This window comes from Hemiscyllium ocellatum, chromosome 1 (assembly GCF_020745735.1).
Source record: "Hemiscyllium ocellatum isolate sHemOce1 chromosome 1, sHemOce1.pat.X.cur, whole genome shotgun sequence".
NCBI classification, from domain to species: Eukaryota; Metazoa; Chordata; class Chondrichthyes; order Orectolobiformes; family Hemiscylliidae; genus Hemiscyllium; species Hemiscyllium ocellatum.
This window is the reverse complement of record NC_083401.1, coordinates 5,186,166-5,211,980: the sequence shown is the minus strand read 5'-3', so window position 1 is coordinate 5,211,980 and position 25,815 is coordinate 5,186,166.

Genomic DNA, 25,815 nt, shown 5'->3' with positions numbered 1-25,815 from the left:
ATGTGGTTCCCATGTCCAAGAAGGGGAGTAGGGATAACCCTAGTAACTGTAGGCCGGTGAGTCTTACCTCTGTTGTGGGCAAAGTCTTAGAGAGAATTGTAAGGGATAGGATTTTTCAACATCTGAATCGGAATAATGTGATCATGGATAGTCAGCATGGTTTTGTGAAGGGCAGGTCGTGCCTCACAAACCTTATTGAATTCTTTGAGAAGGTGACTAAGGAGGTGGATGAGGGTAAAGCAGTAGATGTGGTGTATATGGATTTTAGCAAGGAGTTCGATAAGGTACCCCATGGTAGGCTACTGCAAAAAATACGGAGGTATGGCATTGAGGGTGCATTAGAGGTTTGGATTAGGAATTGGCTGGCTGGAAGGAGACAGAGGGTAATAGTTGATGGTATAGGTTCATCTTGGAGTGCAGTTACTAGCGGTGTTCCACAAGGATCTGTTTTGGGACCATTGCTGTTTTTATTTTTTATAAATGACCTGGAGAAGGGGCTAGAAGGTTGGGTGAGCAAGTTTGCGGATGATAGGAAAGTCGATGGAGTTGTTGACAGTGAGAAAGGATGTGGCAGGTTACAGCGGGATATAGATAAGCTGCAGAGCTGGGCAGAAAGGTGGCAAATGGAGTTCAATGTAGATAAGTGTGAAGTGATTCACTTTGGTAAGAGTAACAAGAAGATGGAGTACTGGGCTAATGGTAGGATACTTGGTAGTGTGGATGAGCAGAGGGATCTTGGTGTCCATGTACACAGATCTCTGAAAGTTGCCACCCAGGTAAACAGTGCTGTGAAGAAGGCATATGGTGTACGGGGCTTTATTGGTAGAGGAATTGAGTTCCGGAGTCCTGAGGTCATGTTGCAGTTGTATAAGACTCTGGTGCGGCCACATCTGGAGTATTGTGTGCAGTTTTGGTCGCCATACTATAGGAAGGATGTGGAGGCACTGGAAAGGGTGCAGAGGAGGTTTACCAGGATGTTGCCTGGTATGTTAGGAAGATCGTATGAGGAAAGGCTGAGGCACTTGGGGCTGTTTTCATTGGAGAAAAGAAGGTTTAGGGGTGACTTGATAGAGGTGTATAAGATGATTAGGGGTTTAGATAGGGTTGACCATGAGAACCTTTTTCCATGTATGGAGTCAGTTATTATGAGGGGCATAGCTTTAAATTAAGGGGTGGTAGGTATAGGACAGATGTTAGGGGTAGATTCTTTACTCAGCGAGTCGTGAGTTCATGGAATGCCCTGCCAGTAGCAGTGGTGGACTCTTCCTCTTTATGGTCATTTAAACGGGCATTGGATAAGCATATGGAGGATAGTGGGCTAGTATAGGTTAGATGGGCTTGGGTCAATGCAACATCGAGGGCCAAAGAGACTGTACTTGGGATATTTTTCTTTGTTCTAGGTTCTAAGTGTCTAACTCCATACTGAACCATGTTGTCCTGCATCTGCCATGTGTTCCCTCACTCACACAACTTGTTGAAATCACCTTGAAGCCTCCTTGCCCCTTCCCCACAATTCACAGTCCCACCCCCCACCTCCCGACAACGACCCCCCAGTTTTGTGTGGTCAGTGAAATTGGAAATGTTGTAATTGGTTCCCCCATCCAGGTCATGTGCATATATTGTGAATAGCTGGGGCCAAGCAGAGACCCAGGTGGTATCCCACCTGGCACTGGCTGTCACTCCAACAAAGACCCAATTATTCCAACTCCCTGTTTCCCGTCTGTCAGCCCATTCCCAACACGTGTCAATATACTCCTCCCTTCCCACAGCTGCTTTAATTTTACCCACGAGCCTGTTCTGAGGGACCTTATCAAAAGGGTCTCTCCAGGAAATGTGGGTTCAAGCAGGCAGCTCACCATCACTTTCTCAAGGGCAATTAGGGACAGGCAATGAATGGAGGTCCATCCTGTGACCCCCATATCCCGGGAATGAATAAAAAGGAGGTGTCAGGGACCAGTGATACTGTTCAAGTGTTCCATTCCCAAGGCCACCTGCACCCAGGAGATTTAAAATTGAGGCCATAGCTCCGATCAGCCTGACCCTCACACTCCCGAGACACCAATGCAGGAACAGGGTCCCATATTCATTGAGATTGTTTCTGTTTGTTCCTTTCCAACAGTTGCCACAACACCCACGACTACAATTCCCACAACAGAGGCTCCGACAACTACTGAAGAGACAACAGGTTAGTAATCTTCTCCAACAAACCTCTCAAATGTCATCATACACATTCAGTCAATGGTCTTTGCCGTATGGGGAATGGATGAATGATTTCTTTCCACACCCAGGGTTATGGTTTATTCCTGCCCATTGCATGTTGGGATTCTCCGTCTGGGGAATGATGGGTAATGACAATGAGACTTTCACAGGGCACTCCACTTCAGACAGATTCAAAACTGGAGTTCAAGCAGAGCACGTGTAATGTTGAAGAGATTGTCCAGACAACAACATCTCAGAGCTCGCTCAGTGTGGCTGGGTGAGAACCCTGGCTCTCTCTCCCTAACTGCATTGGGGAAACATCTAGACAAGGAGCAGGAGTAGGCCATTCGGCCTTTCGAGCCTGCTGTACCATTTAATATCATCATGTCTCATCCTCAGTCAAAATGTCACATTGCCTATTTTCTCCAAACCCTTTGAAGCCTTTACATTCAAGTAGTGTTCTCTCTGTCTGTTCCTCTCTTTCCCTCACTTCGTCTCCCCACCCCGGGGAAACACCCTCCCAGCATCGAGTCTCTCCAGCCCAGTTCATGTGTTTATACCCGACTCCACTGAATACAGGGCCAGGTGATCCAGTCTCTCCTCATGGGACCGTCCTACCATCCTCAGTATCAGACTCGTGACCCTCACTGCACTCTCTCTGCAGCATTCTGTCCTCTCATAACTGGGGAGACCAACCCTGCACACAACCCTCCAGCTGTGCTCTCCCCAAGGCCCTGTATAACTGCAGCAAGACATCCCGACCTCTGAACCCAGCTCCTCTTGCACTGAAGGACAATATACAATGGACCTTCCTCAGTGTTTGGCTGTGCCTTGCTGCCTACTGTCATTAATTGGTGTCCAAGGGCCCCCTTTGTACATCCAGACTTCCCAAGGTATCTGGGTTTAAATAATTCCCTTCCTTTCTGATTTGTAGTGGGAAGTTGTGTGTGGAGGCTGATGAAATTGGGGAGGCACTGAATGAATAGTTTTCGTCAGTATTCACTCAGGAACAGGACATTGTTGCCGATGTGAATATTGAGTCACAATTAATTAGAATGTATGGCTTTGAGATATGTAGGGAAGAGGTGTTGGAAATTCTGGAAAGGGTGAAAATAGTAAGTCCCCTGGGCCTGATGGCACTTATCCAAGGATTCTCTGGGAAGCAAGGGAGGAAATTGCAGAGCCATTGGCCTTGATTTTTATGTCCTCGTTGTTGACAGGAATAGTGCCAGGTGACTGGAGGATAGCAAATGTGGTTCCCATGTTCAAGAAGGGGAGTAGTGATAACCCTAGTAACTATAGGCCAGTGAGTCTCACTTCTGTTGTGGGCAAAGTTTTAGAGAGAATTGTAAGGGATAGGATTTATAAACATCTTGATCGGAATAATGTGATCCAGGATAGTCAGCATGGTTTTGTGAAGGGCAGGTCGTGCCTCACAAACCTTATTGAATTCTTTGAGAAGGTGACTAAGGTGGTGGACGAGGGTAAAGCAGTAGATGTGGTGTATATGGATTTTAGAAAGGCGTTTGATAAGGTACCCCATGGTAGGCTACTGCAAAAAATACGGAGGTATGGCATTGAGGGTGCATTAGAGGTTTGGATTAGGAATTGGCTGGCTGGAAGGAGACAGAGGGTAGTTGTAGATGGTATAGGTTCATCTTGGAGTGCAGTTACTAGCGATGTTCTGCAAGGATCTGTTTTGGGACCATTGCTGTTTGTCATTTTTATAAATGACCTGGAGAAGGGGCTAGAAGGTTGGGTGAGCACGTTTGCGGATGATACGAAAGTCGATGGAGTTGTTGACAGTGAGGAAAGATGTGGCAGGTTACAGCGGGATATAGATAAGCTGCAGAGCTGGGCAGAAAGGTGGCAAATGGAGTTCAATGTAGCTAAGTGTGAAGTGATTTACTTTGGTAAGAGTAACAAGAAGATGGAGTACTGGGCTAATGGTCAGATACTTGGTAGTGTGGATGAGCAGAGGGATCTTGGTGTCCATATACACAGATCTCTGAAAGTTGCCACCCAGGTAAATAGTGCTGTGAAGAAGGCATATGGTGTACTGGCTTTTATTGGTAGAGGAATTGAGTTCCGGAGTCCTGAGGTCAGGTTGCAGATGTATAAGACTCTGGTGGAACCACATCTGGAGTATTGTGTGCAGTTTTGGTTGCCATACTACAGGAAGGATGTGGAGGCACTGGAACGGGTGGAGAGGAGGTTTACCAGGATGTTGCCTGGTATGGTAGGAAGATCATATGAGGAAAGGCTGAGGCACTTGGGGCTGTTCTCATTGGAGAAAAGAAGGTTTAGGGGAGATTTGATAGAGGTGTACAAGATGATTAGGGGTTTAGATAGGGTTGACCATGAGAACATTTTTCCACGTATGGAGTCAGCTATTATGAGGGGCATAGCTTTAAATTAAGGGGTGGTAGGTATAGGACAGATGTTAGGGGTAGATTATTTACTCAGCGAATCGTAAGTTCATGGACTGCCCTGCCAGTAGCAGTGGTGGACTCTCCCTCTTTATGGGCATTTAAACGGGCATTGGATAGGCATATGGAGGATAGTGGGCTAGTATAGGTTAGATGTGCTTGGGTCAGTGCAACATCGAGGGCCAAAGAGACTGTACTTGCTATATTTTTCTTTGTTCTAGGTTCTAAGTGTCTAACTCCATACTGAACCATGTTGTCCTGCATCTGCCATGTGTTCCCTCACTCACACAACTTGTTGAAATCACCTTGAAGCCTCCTTGCCCCTTCCCCACAATTCACAGTCCCCCCCCACCCCCAGTTTTGTGTTGTCAGTGAAATTGGAAATGTTGTAATTGGTTCCCCCATCCAGGTCATGTGCATGTATTGTGAATAGCTGGTGCCAAGCAGAGACCCAGGTGGTATCCCACCAGGCACTGACTGTCACTACGACAAAGACCCAATTATTCCAACTCCCTGTTTCCCGTCTGTCAGCCCATTCCCAACGCGTGTCAATATACTCACCCCTTCCTACAGCTGCTTTAATTTTACCCATGAGCCTGTTCTGAGGGACCTCATCAAAAGGGTCCCTCCAGGAAATGTGGGTTCAAGCAGGCAGCTCACCATCACTTTCTCAAGGGCAATTAGGGACAGGCAATAAATGCAGGTCCATCCAGTGACCCCCATATCCCAGGAATGAATAAAAAGGAGGTGTCAGGAACCAGTGATACTGTTCAAGTTTTCCATTCCCAAGGCCATCTGCACCCAGGAGATTTAAAATTGAGGCCATAGCTCCGATCAGCCTGACCCTCACACTCCCGAGACACCAATGCAGGAACAGGGTCCCACATTCATTGAGATTGTTTCTGTTTGTTCCTTTCCAACAGTTGCCACAACACCCACTACTACAATTCCCACAACAGAGGCTCCGACAACTACTGAAGAGACAACAGGTTAGTAATCTTCTCCAACAAACCTCTCAAATGTCATCATACACATTCAGTCAATGGTTTTTGCCGTATGGGGAATGGATGAATGATATCTTTCCACACCCAGGGTTATGGTTTATTCCTGCCCATTGCATGTTGGGATTCTCCGTCTGGGGAATGATGGGTAATGACAATGAGACTTTCACAGGGCACTCCATTTCAGACAGATTCAAAACTGGAGTTCAAGCAGAGCACGTGTAATGTTGAAGAGATTGTCCACACAACAACATCTCAGAGCTCGCTCAGTGTGGCTGGGTGAGAACCCTGGCTCTCTCTCCCTAACTGCATTGGGGAAAGATCCAGACAAGGGGCAGGAGTAGGCCATTCGACCTTTTGAACCTGCTGTACCATTCAATATCCATCATTTCTCATCCTCAATCAAAATGTCACATTCCCTTTTCTCCCCCCAACCCTTTGAAGCCTTTACATTCAGGTAGATTTCTCTTTATGTATTTCTCTCTCTCTCACTTAGTCTCCCCACCCCGGGGAAACACTCTCCCAACATCGAGTCTGTCCAGCCCAGTTCGTTTGTTGATACCCGACTCCACTGAATACAGGGCCAGGTGAACTAATCTCTCCGCATGGGACCGTCCTGCCATCCTCAGTATCAGACTCGTGACCCTCCCTGCACTCCCTCTACAGCAGGACTGTCCTCTCATAGCTGCGGGGACCAACCCTGCACACAACCCTCCAGCTGTGCTCTCCCCAAGGCCCTGTATAACTGCAGCAAGACATCCCGACCTCTGAACCCAGCTCCTCTTGCACTGAAGGACAATATACAATGTACCTTCCTCAGTGCGTGGCTGTGCCTAGCTGTCTACTGTCATTAATTGGTGCCCAAGTACTCCCTTTGTACATCCAGACTTCCCAAGGTATCAGGGTTTAAATAATTCCCTTCCTTTCTGATTTTCACACTGAAGTGTCTAACTCCATACTGAACCATGTTGTCCTCCATCTGCCATGTGTTCCCTCACTCACACAACTTGTTGAAATCACCTTGAAGCCTCCTTGCCCCTTCCCCACAATTCACAGTCCACCCCCAACCCCCACTTTTGTGTTGTCAGTGAAATGGGAAATGTTGTATTTGGTTCCCCCATCCAGGTCATGTGCATATATTGTGAATAGCTGGTGCCAAGCAGAGATCCAGGTGGTATCCCACCTGGCACTGGCTGTCACTCCGACAAAGACCCAATTATTCCAACCCCCTGTTTCCCGTCTGTCAGCCCATTCCCAACACGTGTCAATATACTCCCCCCTTCCCACAGCTGCTTTAATTTTACCCATGAGCCTGTTCTGAGGGACTTTATCAAAAGGGTCTCTCCAGGAAATGTGGGTTCAAGAAGGCAGCTCAACATCACCTTCTCAAGGGCAATTAGGGACAGGCAATAAATGCAGATCTATCCAGTGACCCCCATATCCCGGGAATGAATAAAAAGGAGGTGTCAGGAACCAGTGATACCGTTCAAGTGTTCCAACCCAAGGCCACCTGCACCCAGGAGATTTAAAATTGAGGCCATAGCTCCGATCAGCCTGACCCTCACACTCCCGAGACACCAATGCAGGAACAGGGTCCCACATTCATTGAGATTGTTTCTGTTTGTTCCTTTCCAACAGTTGCCACAACACCCACTACTACAATTCCCACAACAGAGGCTCCGACAACTACTGAAGAGACAACAGGTTAGTAATCTTCTCCAACAAACCTCTCAAATGTCACACACATTCAGTCAATGATCTTTGCCGTATGGGGAATGGATGAATGATGTCTTTCCACACCCAGGGTTATGGTTTATTCCTGCCCATTGCATGTTGGGATTCTCCGTCTGGGGAATGATGGGTAATGACAATGAGACTTTCACAGGGCACTCCACTTCAGACAGATTCAAAACTGGAGTTCAAGCAGAGCGTGTGTAATATTGAAGAGATTGTCCAGACAACAACATCTCAGAGCTCGCTCAGTGTGGCTGGGTGAGAATCCTGGCTCTCTCTCCCTAACTGCATTGGGGAAACATCCAGACAAGGAGCAGGAGTAGGCCATTCGGCCTTTCGAGCCTGCTGTACCATTTAATATCATCATGTCTCATCCTCAATCAAAATGTCACATTGCCTATTTTCTCCAAACCCTTTGAAGCCTTTACATTCAAGTAGTGTTCTCTCTGTCTGTTCCTCTCTTTCCCTCACTTCGTCTCCCCACCCCGGGGAAACACCCTCCCAGCATCGAGTCTCTCCAGCCCAGTTCATGTGTTTATACCCGACTCCACTGAATACAGGGCCAGGTGAACTAATCTCTCCTCGTGGGACCGTCCTACCATCCTCAGTATCAGATTTGTGACCCTCACTGCACTCTCTCTACAGCATTCTGTCCTCTCATAACTGGGGAGACCAACCCTGCGCACAACCCTCCAGCTGTGCTCTCCCCAAGGCCCTGTATAACTGCAGCAAGACATCCCGACCTCTGAACCCAGCTCCTCTTGCACTGAAGGACAATATACAATGGACCTTCCTCAGTGCTTGGCTGTGCCTAGCTGTCTACTGTCATTAATTGGTGTCCAAGGGCCCCCTTTGTAAATCCAGACTTCCCAAGGTATCAGGGTTTAAATAATTCCCTTCCTTTCTGATTTGTAGTGGGAAGTTGTGTGTGGAGGCTGATGAAATTGGGGAGGCACTGAATGAATAGTTTTCGTCAGTATTCACTCAGGAACAGGACATTGTTGCCGATGTGAATATTGAGTCACAATTAATTAGAATGTATGGCTTTGAGATATGTAGGGAAGAGGTGTTGGAAATTCTGGAAAGGGTGAAAATAGTAAGTCCCCTGGGCCTGATGGCACTTATCCAAGGATTCTCTGGGAAGCAAGGGAGGAAATTGCAGAGCCATTGGCCTTGATTTTTATGTCCTCGTTGTTGACAGGAATAGTGCCAGGTGACTGGAGGATAGCAAATGTGGTTCCCATGTTCAAGAAGGGGAGTAGGGATAACCCTAGTAACTATAGGCCAGTGAGTCTCACTTCTGTTGTGGGCAAGGTTTTAGAGAGAATTGTAAGGGATAGGATTTATAAACATCTTGATCGGAATAATGTGATCCAGGATAGTCAGCATGGTTTTGTGAAGGGCAGGTCGTGCCTCGCAAACCTTATTGAATTCTTTGAGAAGGTGACTAAGGTGGTGGACGAGGGTAAAGCAGTAGATGTGGTGTATATGGATTTTAGCAAGGCGTTTGATAAAGTTCCCCATGGTAGGCTACTGCAAAAAAGACGGAGGTATGGCATTGAGGGTGCATTAGAGGTTTGGATTAGGAATTGGCTGGCTGGAAGGAGACAGAGGGTAGTAGTTGATGGTAAAGGTTCATCTTGGAGTGCAGTTACTAGCGATGTTCTGCAAGGATCTGTTTTGGGACCATTGCTGTTTGTCATTTTTATAAATGACCTGGAGAAGGGGCTAGAAGGTTGGGTGAGCACGTTTGCGGATGATACGAAAGTCGATGGAGTTGTTGACAGTGAGGAAAGATGTGGCAGGTTACAGCGGGATATAGATAAGCTGCAGAGCTGGGCAGAAAGGTGGCAAATGGAGTTCAATGTAGCTAAGTGTGAAGTGATTTACTTTGGTAAGAGTAACAAGAAGATGGAGTACTGGGCTAATGGTCAGATACTTGGTAGTGTGGATGAGCAGAGGGATCTTGGTGTCCATATACACAGATCCCTGAAAGTTGCCACCCAGGTAAATAGTGCTGTGAAGAAGGCATATGGTGTACTGGCTTTTATTGGTAGAGGAATTGAGTTCCGGAGTCCTGAGGTCAGGTTGCAGATGTATAAGACTCTGGTGCGGCCGCATCTGGAGTATTGTGTGCAGTATTGGTTGCCATACTATAGGAAGGACGTGGAGGCACTGGAATGGGTGGAGAGGAGGTTTACCAGGATGTTGCCTGGCATGGTAGGAAGATCATATGAGGAAAGGCTGAGGCACTTGGGGCTGTTCTCATTGGAGAAAAGAAGGTTTAGGGGAGATTTGATAGAGGTGTACAAGATGATTAGGAGTTTAGATAGGGTTGACCATGAGAACATTTTTCCACGTATGGAGTCAGCTATTATGAGGGGCATAGCTTTAAATTAAGGGGTGGTAGGTATAGGACAGATGTTAGGGGTAGATTCTTTACTCAGCGAATCGTGAGTTCATGGACTGCCCTGCCAGTAGCAGTGGTGGACTCTCCCTCTTTATGGGCATTTAAACGGGCATTGGATAGGCATATGGAGGATAGTGGGCTAGTATAGGTTAGATGTGCTTGGGTCAGTGCAACATCGAGGGCCAAAGAGACTGTACTTGCTATATTTTTCTTGTTTTAGGTTCTAAGTGTCTAACTCCATACTGAACCATGTTGTCCTGCATCTGCCATGTGTTCCCTCACTCACACAACTTGTTGAAATCACCTTGAAGCCTCCTTGTCCATTCCCCACAATTCACAGTCCCCGCCCCAGTTTTGTGTGGTCAGTGAAATTGGAAATGTTGCAATTGGTTCCCCCATCCAGGTCATGTGCATATATTGTGAATAGCTGGTGCCAAGCAGAGATCCAGGTGGTATCCCACCAGTCACTGACTGTCACTACGACAAAGACCCAATTATTCTAACTCCCTGTTTCCCGTCTGTCAGCCCATTCCCAACGCGTGTCAATATACTCACCCCTTCCCACAGCTGCTTTAATTTTACCCACGAGCCTGTTCTGAGGGACCTTATCAAAAGGGTCCCTCCAGGAAATGTGGGTTCAAGAAGGCAGCTCACCATCACCTTATCAATGGCAATTAGGGACAGGCAATAAATGCAGGTCCATCCAGTGACCCCCATATCCTGGGAATGAATAAAAAGGAGGTGTCAGGAACCAGTGATACCGTTCAAGTGTTCCATTCCCAAGGCCACCTGCACCCAGAAGATTTTAAATTGAGGCCATAGCTCCGATCAGCCTGACCCTCACACTCCCGAGACACCAATGCAGGAACAGGGTCCCACATTCATTGAGATTGTTTCTGTTTGTTCCTTTCCAACAGTTGCCACAACACCCACTACTACAATTCCCACAACAGAGGCTCCGACAACTACTGAAGAGACAACAGGTTAGTAATCTTCTCCAACAAACCTCTCAAATGTCACACACATTCAGTCAATGGTCTTTGCCGTATGGGGAATGGATGAATGATGTCTTTCCACACCCTGGGTTATGGTTTATTCCTGCCCATTGCATGTTGGGACTCTCCGTCTGGGGAATGATGGGTAATGACAATGAGACTTTCACAGGGCACTCCACTTCAGACAGATTCAAAACTGGAGTTCAAGCAGAGCACGTGTAATGTTGAAGAGATTGTCCACACAACAACATCTCAGAGCTCACTCAGTGTGGCTGGGTGAGAACCCTGGCTCTCTCTCCCTAACTGCATTGGGGAAAGATCCAGACAAGGGGCAGGAGTAGGCCATTCGGCCTTTTGAGCCTGCTGTACCATTCAATATCCATCATTTCTCATCCTCAATCAAAATGTCACATTCCCTTTTCTCCCCCCAACCCTTTGAAGCCTTTACATTCAGGTAGATTTCTCTTTATGTATTTCTCTCTCTCTCACTTAGTCTCCCCACCCCGGGGAAACACTCTCCCAACATCGAGTCTGTCCAGCCCAGTTCGTTTGTTGATACCCGACTCCACTGAATACAGGGCCAGGTGAACTAATCTCTCCTCGTGGGACCGTCCTAACATCGTCAGTATCAGACTCATGACCCTCCCTGCACTCCCTCTACAGCAGGACTGGCCTCTCATAGCTGGGGGGACCAACCCTGCACACAACCCTCCAGCTGTGCTCTCCCCAAGGCTCTGTATAACTGCAGCAAGACATCCCGACCTCTGAACCCAGCTCCTCTTGCACTGAAGGACAATATACAATGTACCTTCCTCAGTGCTTGGCTGTGCCTAGCTGTCTACTGTCATTAATTGGTGCCCAAGGCCCCCTTTGTACATCCAGACTTCCCAAGGTATCAGGGTTTAAATAATTCCCTTCCTTTCTGATTTTCACACTGAAGTGTCTAACTCCATACTGAACCATGTTGTCCTGCATCTGCCATGTGTTCCCTCACTCACACAACTTGTTGAAATCACCTTGAAGCCTCCTTGTCCATTCCCCACAATTCACAGTCCCCCCCCCAGTTTTGTGTGGTCAGTGAAATTGGAAATGTTGCAATTGGTTCCCCCATCCAGGTCATGTGCATATATTGTGAATAGCTGGTGCCAAGCAGAGATCCAGGTGGTATCCCACCAGTCACTGACTGTCACTACGACAAAGACCCAATTATTCTAACTCCCTGTTTCCCGTCTGTCAGCCCATTCCCAACGCGTGTCAATATACTCACCCCTTCCCACAGCTGCTTTAATTTTACCCACGAGCCTGTTCTGAGGGACCTTATCAAAAGGGTCCCTCCAGGAAATGTGGGTTCAAGAAGGCAGCTCACCATCACCTTATCAATGGCAATTAGGGACAGGCAATAAATGCAGGTCCATCCAGTGACCCCCATATCCTGGGAATGAATAAAAAGGAGGTGTCAGGAACCAGTGATACCGTTCAAGTGTTCCATTCCCAAGGCCACCTGCACCCAGAAGATTTTAAATTGAGGCCATAGCTCCGATCAGCCTGACCCTCACACTCCCGAGACACCAATGCAGGAACAGGGTCCCACATTCATTGAGATTGTTTCTGTTTGTTCCTTTCCAACAGTTGCCACAACACCCACTACTACAATTCCCACAACAGAGGCTCCGACAACTACTGAAGAGACAACAGGTTAGTAATCTTCTCCAACAAACCTCTCAAATGTCACACACATTCAGTCAATGGTCTTTGCCGTATGGGGAATGGATGAATGATGTCTTTCCACACCCTGGGTTATGGTTTATTCCTGCCCATTGCATGTTGGGACTCTCCGTCTGGGGAATGATGGGTAATGACAATGAGACTTTCACAGGGCACTCCACTTCAGACAGATTCAAAACTGGAGTTCAAGCAGAGCACGTGTAATGTTGAAGAGATTGTCCACACAACAACATCTCAGAGCTCACTCAGTGTGGCTGGGTGAGAACCCTGGCTCTCTCTCCCTAACTGCATTGGGGAAAGATCCAGACAAGGGGCAGGAGTAGGCCATTCGGCCTTTTGAGCCTGCTGTACCATTCAATATCCATCATTTCTCATCCTCAATCAAAATGTCACATTCCCTTTTCTCCCCCCAACCCTTTGAAGCCTTTACATTCAGGTAGATTTCTCTTTATGTATTTCTCTCTCTCTCACTTAGTCTCCCCACCCCGGGGAAACACTCTCCCAACATCGAGTCTGTCCAGCCCAGTTCATTTGTTGATACCCGACTCCACTGAATACAGGGCCAGGTGAACTAATCTCTCCTCGTGGGACCGTCCTAACATCGTCAGTATCAGACTCATGACCCTCCCTGCACTCCCTCTACAGCAGGACTGGCCTCTCATAGCTGGGGGGACCAACCCTGCACACAACCCTCCAGCTGTGCTCTCCCCAAGGCTCTGTATAACTGCAGCAAGACATCCCGACCTCTGAACCCAGCTCCTCTTGCACTGAAGGACAATATACAATGTACCTTCCTCAGTGCTTGGCTGTGCCTAGCTGTCTACTGTCATTAATTGGTGCCCAAGGCCCCCTTTGTACATCCAGACTTCCCAAGGTATCAGGGTTTAAATAATTCCCTTCCTTTCTGATTTTCACACTGAAGTGTCTAACTCCATACTGAACCATGTTGTCCTCCATCTGCCATGTGTTCCCTCACTCACACAACTTGTTGAAATCACCTTGAAGCCTCCTTGCTCCTTCCCCACAATTCACAGTCCACCCCCCGCCCACCCCCAGTTTTGTGTTGTCAGTGAAATGGGAAATGTTGTAATTGGTTCCCCCATCCAGGTCATGTGCATATATTGTGAATAGCTGGTGCCAAGCAGAGATCCAGGTGGTATCCCACCAGGCACTGACTGTCACTCCAACAAAGACCCAATTATTCCAACTCCCTGTTTCCCGTCTGTCAGCCCATTCCCAACGCGTGTCAATATACTCACCCCTTCCCACAGCTGCTTTAATTTTACCCATGAGCCTGTTCTGAGGGACCTTATCAAAAGGGTTCCTCCAGGAAATGTGGGTTCAAGCAGGCAGCTCACCATCACCTTCTCAAGGGCAATTAGGGACAGGCAATAAATGCAGGTCCATCCAGTGACCCCCATATCCTGGGAATGAATAAAAAGGAGGTGTCAGGAACCAGTGATACTGTTCAAGTGTTCCATTCCCAAGGCCATCTGAACCCAGGAGATTTAAAATTGAGGCCATAGCTCCGATCAGCCTGACCCTCACACTCCCGAGACACCAATGCAGGAACAGGGTCCCACATTCATTGAGATTGTTTCTGTTTGTTCCTTTCCAACAGTTGCCACAACACCCACTACTACAATTCCCACAACAGAGGCTCCGACAACTACTGAAGAGACAACAGGTTAGTAATCTTCTCCAACAAACCTCTCAAATGTCATCCTACACATTCAGTCAATGATCTTTGCCGTATGGGGAATGGATGAATGATGTCTTTCCACACCCAGGGTTATGGTTTATTCCTGCCCATTGCATGTTGGGATTCTCGGTCTGGGGAATGATGGGTAATGACAATGAGACTTTCACAGGGCACTCCACTTCAGACAGATTCAAAACTGGAGTTCAAGCAGAGCACGTGGAATGTTGAAGAGATTGTCCAGACAACAACATCTCAGAGCTCGCTCAGTGTGGCTGGGTGAGAACCCTGGCTCTCTCTCCCTAACTGCATTGGGGAAAGATCCAGACAAGGGGCAGGAGTAGGCCATTCGGCCTTTTGAGCCTGCTGTACCATTCAATATCCATCATTTCTCATCCTCAATCAAAATGTCACATTCCCTTTTCTCCCCCCAACCCTTTGAAGCCTTTACATTCAGGTAGATTTCTCTTTATGTATTTCTCTCTCTCTCACTTAGTCTCCCCACCCCGGGGAAACACTCTCCCAACATCGAGTCTGTCCAGCCCAGTTCTTTTGTTGATACCCGACTCCACTGAATACAGGGCCAGGTGAACTAATCTCTCCTCGTGGGACCGTCCTATCATCCTCAGTATCAGACTCATGACCCTCCCTGCACTCCCTCTACAGCAGGACTGGCCTCTCATAGCTGGGGGGACCAACCCTGCACACAACCCTCCAGCTGTGCTCTCCCCAAGGCCCTGTATAACTGCAGCAAGACATCCCGACCTCTGAACCCAGCTCCTCTTGCACTGAAGGACAATATACAATGTACCTTCCTCAGTGCTTGGCTGTGCCTAGCTGCCTACTGTCATTAATTGGTGCCCAAGGCCCCCTTTGTACATCCAGACTTCCCAAGGTATCAGGGTTTAAATAATTCCCTTCCTTTCTGATTTTCACACTGAAGTGTCTAACTCCATACTGAACCATGTTGTCCTCCATCTGCCATGTGTTCCCTCACTCACACAACTTGTTGAAATCACCTTGAAGCCTCCTTGCCCCTTCCCCACAATTCACAGTCCACGCCCCCCCCAACACCCAGTTTTGTGTTGTCAGTGAAATTGGAAATGTTGTAATTGGTTCCCCCATCCAGGTCATGTGCATATATTGTGAATAGCTGGTGCCAAGCAGAGATCCAGGTGGTATCCCACCAGGCACTGGCTGTCACTCCAACAAAGACCCAATTATTCCAACTCCCTGTTTCCCGTCTGTCAGCCCATTCCCAACATGTGTCAATATATTCCCCCCTTCCCACAGCTGCTTTAATTTTACCCATGAGCCTGTTCTGAGGGACCTTATCAAAAGGGTGCCTCCAGGAAATGTGGGTTCAAGCAGGCAGCTCACCATCACCTTCTCAAGGGCAATTAGGGACAGGCAATAAATGCAGGTCCATCCAGTGACCCCCATATCCCGGGAATGAATAAAAAGGAGGTGTCAGGAACCAGTGATACTGTTCAAGTGTTCCATTCCCAAGGCCATCTGAACCCAGGAGATTTAAAATTGAGGCCATAGCTCCGATCAGCCTGACCCTCACACTCCCGAGACACCAATGCAGGAACAGGGTCCCACATTCATTGAGATTGTTTCTGTTTGTTCCTTTCCAACAGTTGCCACAACACCCACTACTACAATTCCCACAACAGAGGCTCCGACAACTACTGAAGAGACAACAGGTTAGTAATCTTCTCCAACAAACCTCTCAAATGTCATCATACACATTCAGTCAATGGTGTTTGCCGTATGGGGAATGGATGAATGATGTCTTTCCACACCCAGGGTTATGGTTTATTCCTGCCCATTGCATGTTGGGATTCTCGGTCTGGGGAATGATGGGTAATGACAATGAGACTTTCACAGGGCACTCCACTTCAGACAGATTCAAAACTGGAGTTCAAGCAGAGCACGTGTAATGTTGAAGAGATTGTCCAGACAACAACATCTCAGAGCTCGCTCAGTGTGGCTGGGTGAGAACCCTGGCTCTCTCTCCCTAACTGCATTGGGGAAAGATCCAGACAAGGGGCAGGAGTAGGCCATTTGGCCTTTTGAGCCTGCTGTACCATTCAATATCCATCATTTCTCATCCTCAATCAAAATGTCACATTCCCTTTTCTCCCCCCAACCCTTTGAAGCCTTTACATTCAGGTAGATTTCTCTTTATGTATTTCTCTCTCTCTCACTTAGTCTCCCCACCCCGGGGAAACACTCTCCCAACATCGAGTCTGTCCAGCCCAGTTCTTTTGTTGATACCCGACTCCACTGAATACAGGGCCAGGTGAACTAATCTCTCCTCGTGGGACCGTCCTATCATCCTCAGTATCAGACTCATGACCCTCCCTGCACTCCCTCTACAGCAGGACTGGCCTCTCATAGCTGGGGGGACCAACCCTGCACACAACCCTCCAGCTGTGCTCTCCCCAAGGCCCTGTATAACTGCAGCAAGACATCCCGACCTCTGAACCCAGCTCCTCTTGCACTGAAGGACAATATACAATGGACCTTCCTCAGTGCTTGGCTGTGCCTAGCTGCCTACTGTCATTAATTGGTGCCCAAGGCCCCCTTTGTACATCCAGAGTTCCCAAGGTATCAGGGTTTAAATAATTCCCTTCCTTTCTGATTTTCACACTGAAGTGTCTAACTCCATACTGAACCATGTTGTCCTGCATCTGCCATGTGTTCCCTCACTCACACAACTTGTTGAAATCACCTTGAAGCCTCCTTGCCCCTTCCCCACAATTCACAGTCCACCCCCCTCCCCCAACCCCCAGTTTTGTGTTGTCAGTGAAATTGGAAATGTTGTAATTGGTTCCCCCATCCAGGTCATGTGCATATATTGTGAATAGCTGGTGCCAAGCAGAGATCCAGGTGGTATCCCACCAGGCACTGGCTGTCACTCCAACAAAGACCCAATTATTCCAACTCCCTGTTTCCCGTCTGTCAGCCCATTCCCAACACGTGTCAATATATTCCCCCCTTCCCACAGCTGCTTTAATTTTACCCATGAGCCTGTTCTGAGGGACCTTATCAAAAGGGTCTCTCCAGGAAATGTGGGTTAAAGCAGGCAGCTCACCATCACTTTCTCAAGGGCAATTAGGGACAGGCCATAAATGCAGATCCATGCAGTGACCTCCATATCCTGGGAATGAATAAAAAGGAGGTGTCAGGAACCAGTGATACCGTTCAAGTGTTCCATTCCCAAGTCCATCTGCACCCAGGAGATTTAAAATTGAGGCCATAGCTCCGATCAGCCTGACCCTCACACTCCCGAGACACCAATGCAGGAACAGGGTCCCACATTCATTGAGATTGTTTCTGTTTGTTCCTTTCCAACAGTTGCCACAACACCCACTACTACAATTCCCACAACAGAGGCTCCGACAACTACTGAAGAGACAACAGGTCAGTAATCTTCTCCAACAAACCTCTCAAATGTCACACACATTCAGTCAATGGTCTTTGCCGTATGGGGAATGGATGAATGATGTCTTTCCACACCCAGGGTTATGGTTTATTCCTGCCCATTGCATGTTGGGATTCTCGGTCTGGGGAATGATGGGTAATGACAATGAGACTTTCACAGGGCACTCCACTTCAGACAGATTCAAAACTGGAGTTCAAGCAGAGCACGTGGAATGTTGAAGAGATTGTCCACACAACAACATCTCAGAGCTCGCTCAGTGTGGCTGGGTGAGAATCCTGGCTCTCTCTCCCTAACTGCATTGGGGAAAGATCCAGACAAGGGGCAGGAGTAGGCCATTCGGCCTTTCGAGCCTGCTGTCCCATTTAATATCATCATGTCTCATCCTCAATCAAAATGTCACATTCCCATTTCTCCCCACACCCCTTGAAGCTTTTAAAATTGAGGAAATTTCTCTCTCTCTCTCTAGTGTGCTTTCAGTATCTTGTCCTCCACGGCTGTCTGTGACAGAGAATTTCACATGTTAACTGCCCGTTGAGTGAAGAACTGATTCCTCATCTCAGACCGAATTATTCTCCCCTGTATCCTGAGACTTTAACCCTGTTTCTAGTCTCACCAACCTGGGGAAAGACCACCCGGCATCGAGTCTGTCCAGTCCCGTTCGTGTGTTTAAATCCAACCCCACTGACTACAGGGCCAGGTGAACCAATGTCTCCGCATGTGACCGCCCTGCCATCCTCAGTATCAGACTAGTGACCCTCCCTGCACTCCCTCTACAGCAGGACTGTCCTCTCATAGCTGGGGGGACCAACCCTGCACACAACCCTCCAGCTGTGCTCTCCCCAAGGCCCTGTATAACTGCAGCAAGACATCCCGACCTTTGAACCCAGCTCCTCTTGCACTGAAGGACAATATACAATGGACCTTCCTCAGTGCGTGGCTGTGCCTAGCTGTCTACTGTCATTAATTGGTGCCCAAGGGCCCCCTTTGTACATCCAGACTTCCCAAGGTATCTGGGTTTAAATAATTCCCTTCCTTTCTGATTTTCACACTGAAGTGTCTAACTCCATACTGAACCATGTTGTCCTTCATCTGCCATGTGTTCCCTCACTCACACAACTTGTTGAAATCACCTTGAAGCCTCCTTGCCCCTTCCCCACAATTCACAGTCCCCCACCCCCCCAACCCCAGTTTTGTGTTGTCAGTGAAATTGGAAATGTTGTAATTGGTTCCCCCATCCAGGTCATGTGCATATATTGTGAATAGCTGGTGCCAAGCAGAGATCCAGGTGGTATCCCACCAGGCACTGGCTGTCCCTCCGACAAAGACCCAATTATTCCAACTCCCTGTTTCCCGTCTGTCAGCCCATTCCCAACACGGGTAAATATACTCCCCCCTGCCCACAGCTGCTTTAATTTTACCCATGAGCCTGTTCTGAGGGACCTTATCAAAAGGGTCCCTCCAGGAAATGTGGGTTCAAGAAGGCAGCTCACCATCACCTTCTCAAGTGCAATTAAGGCCAGGCAATAAATGCAGGTCCATCCAGTGACCCCCATATCCCGGGAATGAATAAAAAGGTGTCAGGGACCAGTGATACTGTTCAAGTTTTCCATTCCCAAGGCCATCTGCACCCAGGAGATTTAAAATTGAGACCACAGCTCCGATCAGCCTGACCCTCACACTCCCGAGACACCAATGCAGGAACAGGGTCCCACGTTCATTGAGATTGTTTCTGTTTGTTCCTTTCCAACAGTTGCCACAACACCCACTACTACAATTCCCACAACAGAGGCTCCGACAACTACTGAAGAGACAACAGGTTAGTAATCTTCTCCAACGAACCTCTCAAATGTCATCACACACATTCAGTCAATGGTCTTTGCCGTATGGGGAGTGGATGAATGATGAACTGAGTTCTTTGAGATGGTGACCAAATAGGTGGATGAGGGTAGACTACTCAGCCTTACTTCGGTTGTGGTTAAAAGTTTGGAAAAGGTTATAAGAGATCAGATTTATAATCATCCAGAGAGGAATAATTTGATTAGAGATAGTCAAGCGGTTTTTGTGAAGGGGAGGTCGTGCCTCACAAAACTTATTGAGTTCTTTCAAATGGTGACCAATGAGGGTAAAAAAGTTGATCTGGTGTTTATGGATTTCAGTCTGGTGTTGAATAAGGTTTCCCACTAGTCTCCCCACTAAGGACACTACTGCACAAAATACAGAGGCAAGGGATTGTGGGTGATTTAGTGGTTTAGATCAGCCATTGGCATGCTGAAAAAAGACAGAGCGTGATGATTGATGGGAAATGTTCATCCTGGAGTCCAGTTACTAAACCACAAGGATCTGTTTTGGGTCCACAGCTGTTTGTTGTTTTTATAAATGACCGTTATGGGACATAGAATGATGGGCTAGTAAATTTGCAGATGACATGAAGGTTAGTGGAGTTGTGGATAGTGCTGAAGTATGTTGCAGGTTACAGAGGGACATAGATAAGCTGCAGAGCTGGGCTGAGAGATGGCAAATGGAGTTGAATGTGGAAATGTGTGAGGTGATTCACTTTAGAAGGAGCTACAGGTTTGCAGATTACTGGGATAATGGGAGGTTCTTGGAAGTGTTGGTGAGCAGAGATATCTCGGTGTCTATGTACATAGATCCCTGGAAGTTGCTACCCAGGGTTGTTTAGAAGGCATACGGTGTGTGGGCTTTAATTAGTAGAAGCATTGAGTTTCAGAGCCACGAGGTCATGCTGCAGCCGTACAAAACTCTGGGGTGCGACTGCACTTGGAGAATTGTGTACAGTTCTGGTCACCGCATCATAGGAAGGATGTGGACGCTTTGGAAGGGTTCAGAGGAAACTTAGACAATAGACAATAGACAATAGGTGCAGGAGAAGGCCATTCTGCCCTTCGAGCCTGCACCAGCATTCATTATGATTATGGCTGATCATCCCCAATCAGTATCCTCTTCCTGCCTTATTCCCATCACCCTTGGTTCCACTATCTTTGAGAGCTCTATCCAAATCTTTCTTAAATGACTCCAGAGACTGGGCCTCTACTGCCCTCTGGGGCAGAGCATTCCACACAGCCACCACTGTCTGGGTGAAGAAGTTTCTCCTCATCTCTGTCCTAAATGGTCTACCCCGTATTTTTAAGCTGTGGCCTCTGGTTCGGCACTCACCCATCAGCGGAAACATGTTTCCAGGCTCCAGAGTGTACAATCCTTTAATAACTTTCGACGTCTCAATCAGATCCTCTCTCAGTCTTCTAAACTCAAGGGTATACAAAGCCAGTCACTCAAATCTTTCAGCGTAAGATAGTCCCACCATTCCAGGAATTGACCTTGTGAACCTACGCTGCACTCCCTCAATAGCCAGAATGTCTTTCCTCAAATTTGGAGACCAGAACTGCACACAATATTCCAGGTGTGGTCTCACCAGGGCCTTGTACAGCTGCAGAAGGACCTCTTTGCTTCTATATTCAATCCCTCTTGTTATGAAGGCCAGCATGCTATTAGCCTTCTTCACTACCTGCTGTACCTGCATGCTTCCCTTCATTGACTGGTGTACAAGAACACCCAGATCTCTTTGTACTGCCCCTTTACCTAACTTGACTCCATTTAGGTAGTAATGTGCCTTCCTGTTCTTGCCACCAAAGTGGATAACCACATATTTATCCACATTAAACTGCATCTGCCATACATCTGCCCACTCACCTAGCCTGTCCAGGTCACCCTGTAATCTCCTAACAACCTCCTCACATTTCACCCTGCCACCCAGCTTTGTGTCATCAGCAAATTTGCTAATATTACTATGAATACCATCATCTATAACATTAATGTATATTGTAAAACGCTGCGGTCCCGGCACTGATCCCTGCGGTACCCACTGGTCACTGCCTGCCAGTCCGAAAGAGAGCCGTTTATCACTACTCTTTGTTTCCTGTCAGCCAACCAACTTTCAATATTTTCAAGTCAGTATCTTGCCCCCAATACCATGCGCCCTAATTTTGCTCACTAACTTCCCATGTGGGACTTTATCAAAGGCTTTCTGAAAGTCCAGGTACATTACATCCACTGGATCTCCCTGGTCCATCTTCAGACTTATATCCTCAAAAAATTCCAGAAGATTAGTCAAGCATGATTTCCCCTTCATAAATCCATGCTGATTCTGACCTATCCTGTTACTGCTATCCAGATGTGTCCTAATTTCATCCTTTATAATAGACTCCAGCATCTTTCCCACCACTGAGGTCAGACTAACTGGTCTATAATTTCCTGATTTCCCTCACCCTCCTTTCTTAAAAAGTGGGATAACATTAGCCACCCTCCAATCAATAGGAACTGATCCTGAATCTATACAAATTTGGAAAATGATCACCAACTCATCCACGATTTCCCGAGCCACCTCCTTCAGTACCCTGGGATGTAGACCATCAGACCCCTGGGATTTATCAGCCTTCAGACCTAACAGTCTCTCCAACACCAATTCATGGCAAATATAAATTCCCTTCAGTTCAGGTCCTTCAGCCACTGTTACCTCAGGAAGATTGCTTGTGTCTTCCCCAGTGAACACAGATCTGAAGTACCAATTCAATTCTTCTGCGATTTTATTGTTCCCCGTAATTTATTCCCCTGTTTCTGTCTTCAAGGGCCCGATTTTAGTCTTAACCATTTTCTTCCCTTTCACATACCGAAAAAAGCCTTTACTATCCTCCTTTATATTTTGGCCAGATTAACCTTCGTACCTTATTTTTTCTCTGCCTATTTCCTTCTTAGTAATCCTCAGTTGTTCTTTAAAAGCTTCCCAGTCCTCTGATTTCTCACTCATATTTGGCCTTTTGTCTTTATATGGTCCTTAACTTCCCTCATCAGCCATGGCCAACTATGCCTCCTCTTTGGATCTTTCTTCCTTTTTGGAATGAACTGATCCTGCATCTTCTGCATTATACCCAGAAATACCTGCCATTGTTCCTCCACTGTCATCCCTGCTAGGGTATTGCACCATTGAACTTTGGCCAGCTCCTCCCTTATAGTGCCATCGTTCCCTCATAGCTCCATAATTCCCTATTTACCGGGATGTTGCCTGTTATGCAGGGAAGGTCTTACGAGGAAAGGCTGAGGAACTTGAGGCTGTTTTATTTAAAGAGGAGAAGGTTGAGAGGTGACTTCATTGAGACGCATATGATAATCAGAGGGTGAGATAGGATGGACAGTGAGAGCCTTTTTCCTCAGATGTTGATGGCTAATATGAGGGGACAGAGCTTTGAATTGAGGGGTGGTAGATACAGGACAGATTTCTGGGTAGTTTCTTTACTCAGAGACTAGTAGGTGAGTTGAATACACTGCCTGCAACAGTGGTCGACTCACCATCTTTAGTGGCATTTAAATAGTCACTGGATAGTCATATGAACGAAAATGGAATTGTTCAGGTCAGATGACCTTCAGATTGGTTTCATGGGTGGGCACAATGTTGAGGAATGAAGGACCTGTACTGCACTGTCATGTTCTAATGTACCCTGTATCCTGAGACTGTGATCCCTGGTCCTAGTCTCCCCAACCTGGGGAAAACCGTTCCCAGCATCGAGTCTGTCCAGCTCCGTTTGTGTGTTTAGATTAGATTACAGTGTGGAAACTGACCCTTCGGCCCAACAAGTCCACACCAAACCGCCAAAGCGCACCCACCCAGACACATTCCACTACATTTTTCCCTGACACTCACACTGCAGGCAATTTAGCACTGCCAATTCACCTAACCTGCACATTTTTGGATTGTGGGAGGAAACCGGAGCACCCGGAGGAAAGCCACGCAGATACGGGGAGAATCTGCAAACTCCACACAGTCAGTTGCATGAGACTCCACTGAATACAGGGCCAGGTGATCCAATCTCTCCTCATGGGACCGTCCTGCCATCCTCAGTATCAGACTCGTGACCCTCCCTGCACTCGCTCTACAGCAGGTCTGTCCTCTCATAGCTGGGGGGACCAACCCTGCACACAACCCTCCAGCTGTGCTCTCCCCAAGGCCCTGTATAACTGCAGCAAGACATCCCGACCTCTGAACCCAGATCCTCTTGCACTGAAGGACAATATACAATGTACCTTCCTCAGTGCTTGGCTGTGCCTAGCTGCCTACTGTCATTAATTGGTGCCCAAGGGCCCCCTTTGTACATCCAGACTTCCCAAGGTATCAGGGTTTAAATAATTCCCTTCATTTCTGATTTTCACACTGAAGTGTCTAACTCCATACTGAACCATGTTGTCCTGCATCTGCCATGTGTTCCCTCACTCACACAACTTGTTGAAATCACCTTGAAGCCTCCTTGCCCCTTCCCCACAATTCACTGTCCCACCCCTCACCCCCCGACAACGACCCCCCAGTTTTGTGTTGTCAGTGAAATGGGAAATGGTGTGATTGGTTCCCCCATCCAGGTCATGTGCATATATTGTGAATAGCTGGTGCCAAGCAGAGATCCAGGTGGTATCCCACCAGTCACTGGCTGTCACTCCGACAAAGACCCAATTATTCCAACCCCCTGTTTCCCGTCTGTCAGCCCATTCCCAACCCGTGTCAATATACTCCCCCCTGCCCACAGCTGCTTTAATTTTACCCATGAGCCTGTTCTGAGGGACCTTATCAAAAGGGTCTCTCCAAGAAATGTGGGTTCAAGAAGGCAGCTCACCATCACCTTCTCAAGGGCAATTAGGGACAGGCAATAAATGCAAGTCCATCCTGTGACTCCCATATCCCGGGAATGAATAAAAAGGAGCTGTCAGGGACCAGTGATACTGTTCAAGTGTTCCATTCCCAAGGCCACCTGTACCCAGGAGATTTAAAATTGAGGCCATAGCTCCGATCAGCCTGACCCTCACACTCCCGAGACACCAATGCAGGAACAGGGTCCCACATTCATTGAGATTGTTTCTGTTTGTTCCTTTCCAACAGTTGCCACAACACCCACTACTACAATTCCCACAACAGAGGCTCCGACAACTACTGAAGAGACAACAGGTTAGTAATCTTCTCCAACAAACCTCTCAAATGTCACACACATTCAGTCAATGGTCTTTGCCGTCTGGGGAATGGATGAATGATGTCTTTCCACACCCAGGGTTATGGTTTATTCCTGCCCATTGCATGTTGGGATTCTCGGTCTGGGGAATGATGGGTAATGACAATGAGACTTTCACAGGGCACTCCACTTCAGACAGATTCAAAACTGGAGTTCAAGCAGAGTACGTGGAATGTTGAAGAGATTGTCCACACAACAACATAGAGTAATAGAGTTATGGAGTCGCAGGGATGTAACCACACTCAAACAGAACCTTCTGTCCAATTCAACCATGCTGACCGGATAGCCTAAGTTAATTTTGTCCCTATTGCTGTCTACCTTCGCTGTATCTGTTACCAGGAAGACCATTCCAATTCATAAAATCCCTCCTTCTTCCACGATTACCCCTTCCCTTCCCACATGGTTGATGCCATCCACTTCATGCACTGCCGCCCTCGAACCCCACCCTTCCGATATCCACAGGAACAGAACCTCCCTATCGTCACTTTCCATCCCAACAACCTCCGCATACATCCCATCATCCTCCACCACCTGCAAACGGACCCCACCACCAGAGATACGTTTCCCTCCCCACCCCTATCTACCTACCAAAAAGGCCATTCCCTCTGCAACTCCCTCATCAGATCCACATCCCCCACCAGCCCACACCCCACTCTTGGCATCTTTCCTAGCCTCCTCAGGAAGTGTAAAACTGTGTCCACACCAATCCCCTCACCTTCATCCAAGGCCCTCAGGGTTCCTTCCACATCCATTAGAAATTTGCCTTTACCTCCACGAATGACCTCTCCTGTATCTGTTGTACCTGGTGTGGGGTCCTCTGCATCAGGGAGACAGGACTCCAACTTGCGAATCATTTCAGAGAACATCTCTGCGACAACCACATCAACCAATCCTAACGTCCCGTGGCTGAACACTTCACCTCCCCCTCCCACTCTGCCAAGGACTTGCAGATCCTGGGCCTCCTCCATCGCAAAATTGTTCCCTCCTGACCCCTGGAGGAGGAACACCTCATATTCTGCCTTGAGACGCTGCAATCCACTAAATATGGATTTCACCAGTTTCCTCATTTTCCCCAGCCCCAACATTATCCCAGTCCCAAGCCTCC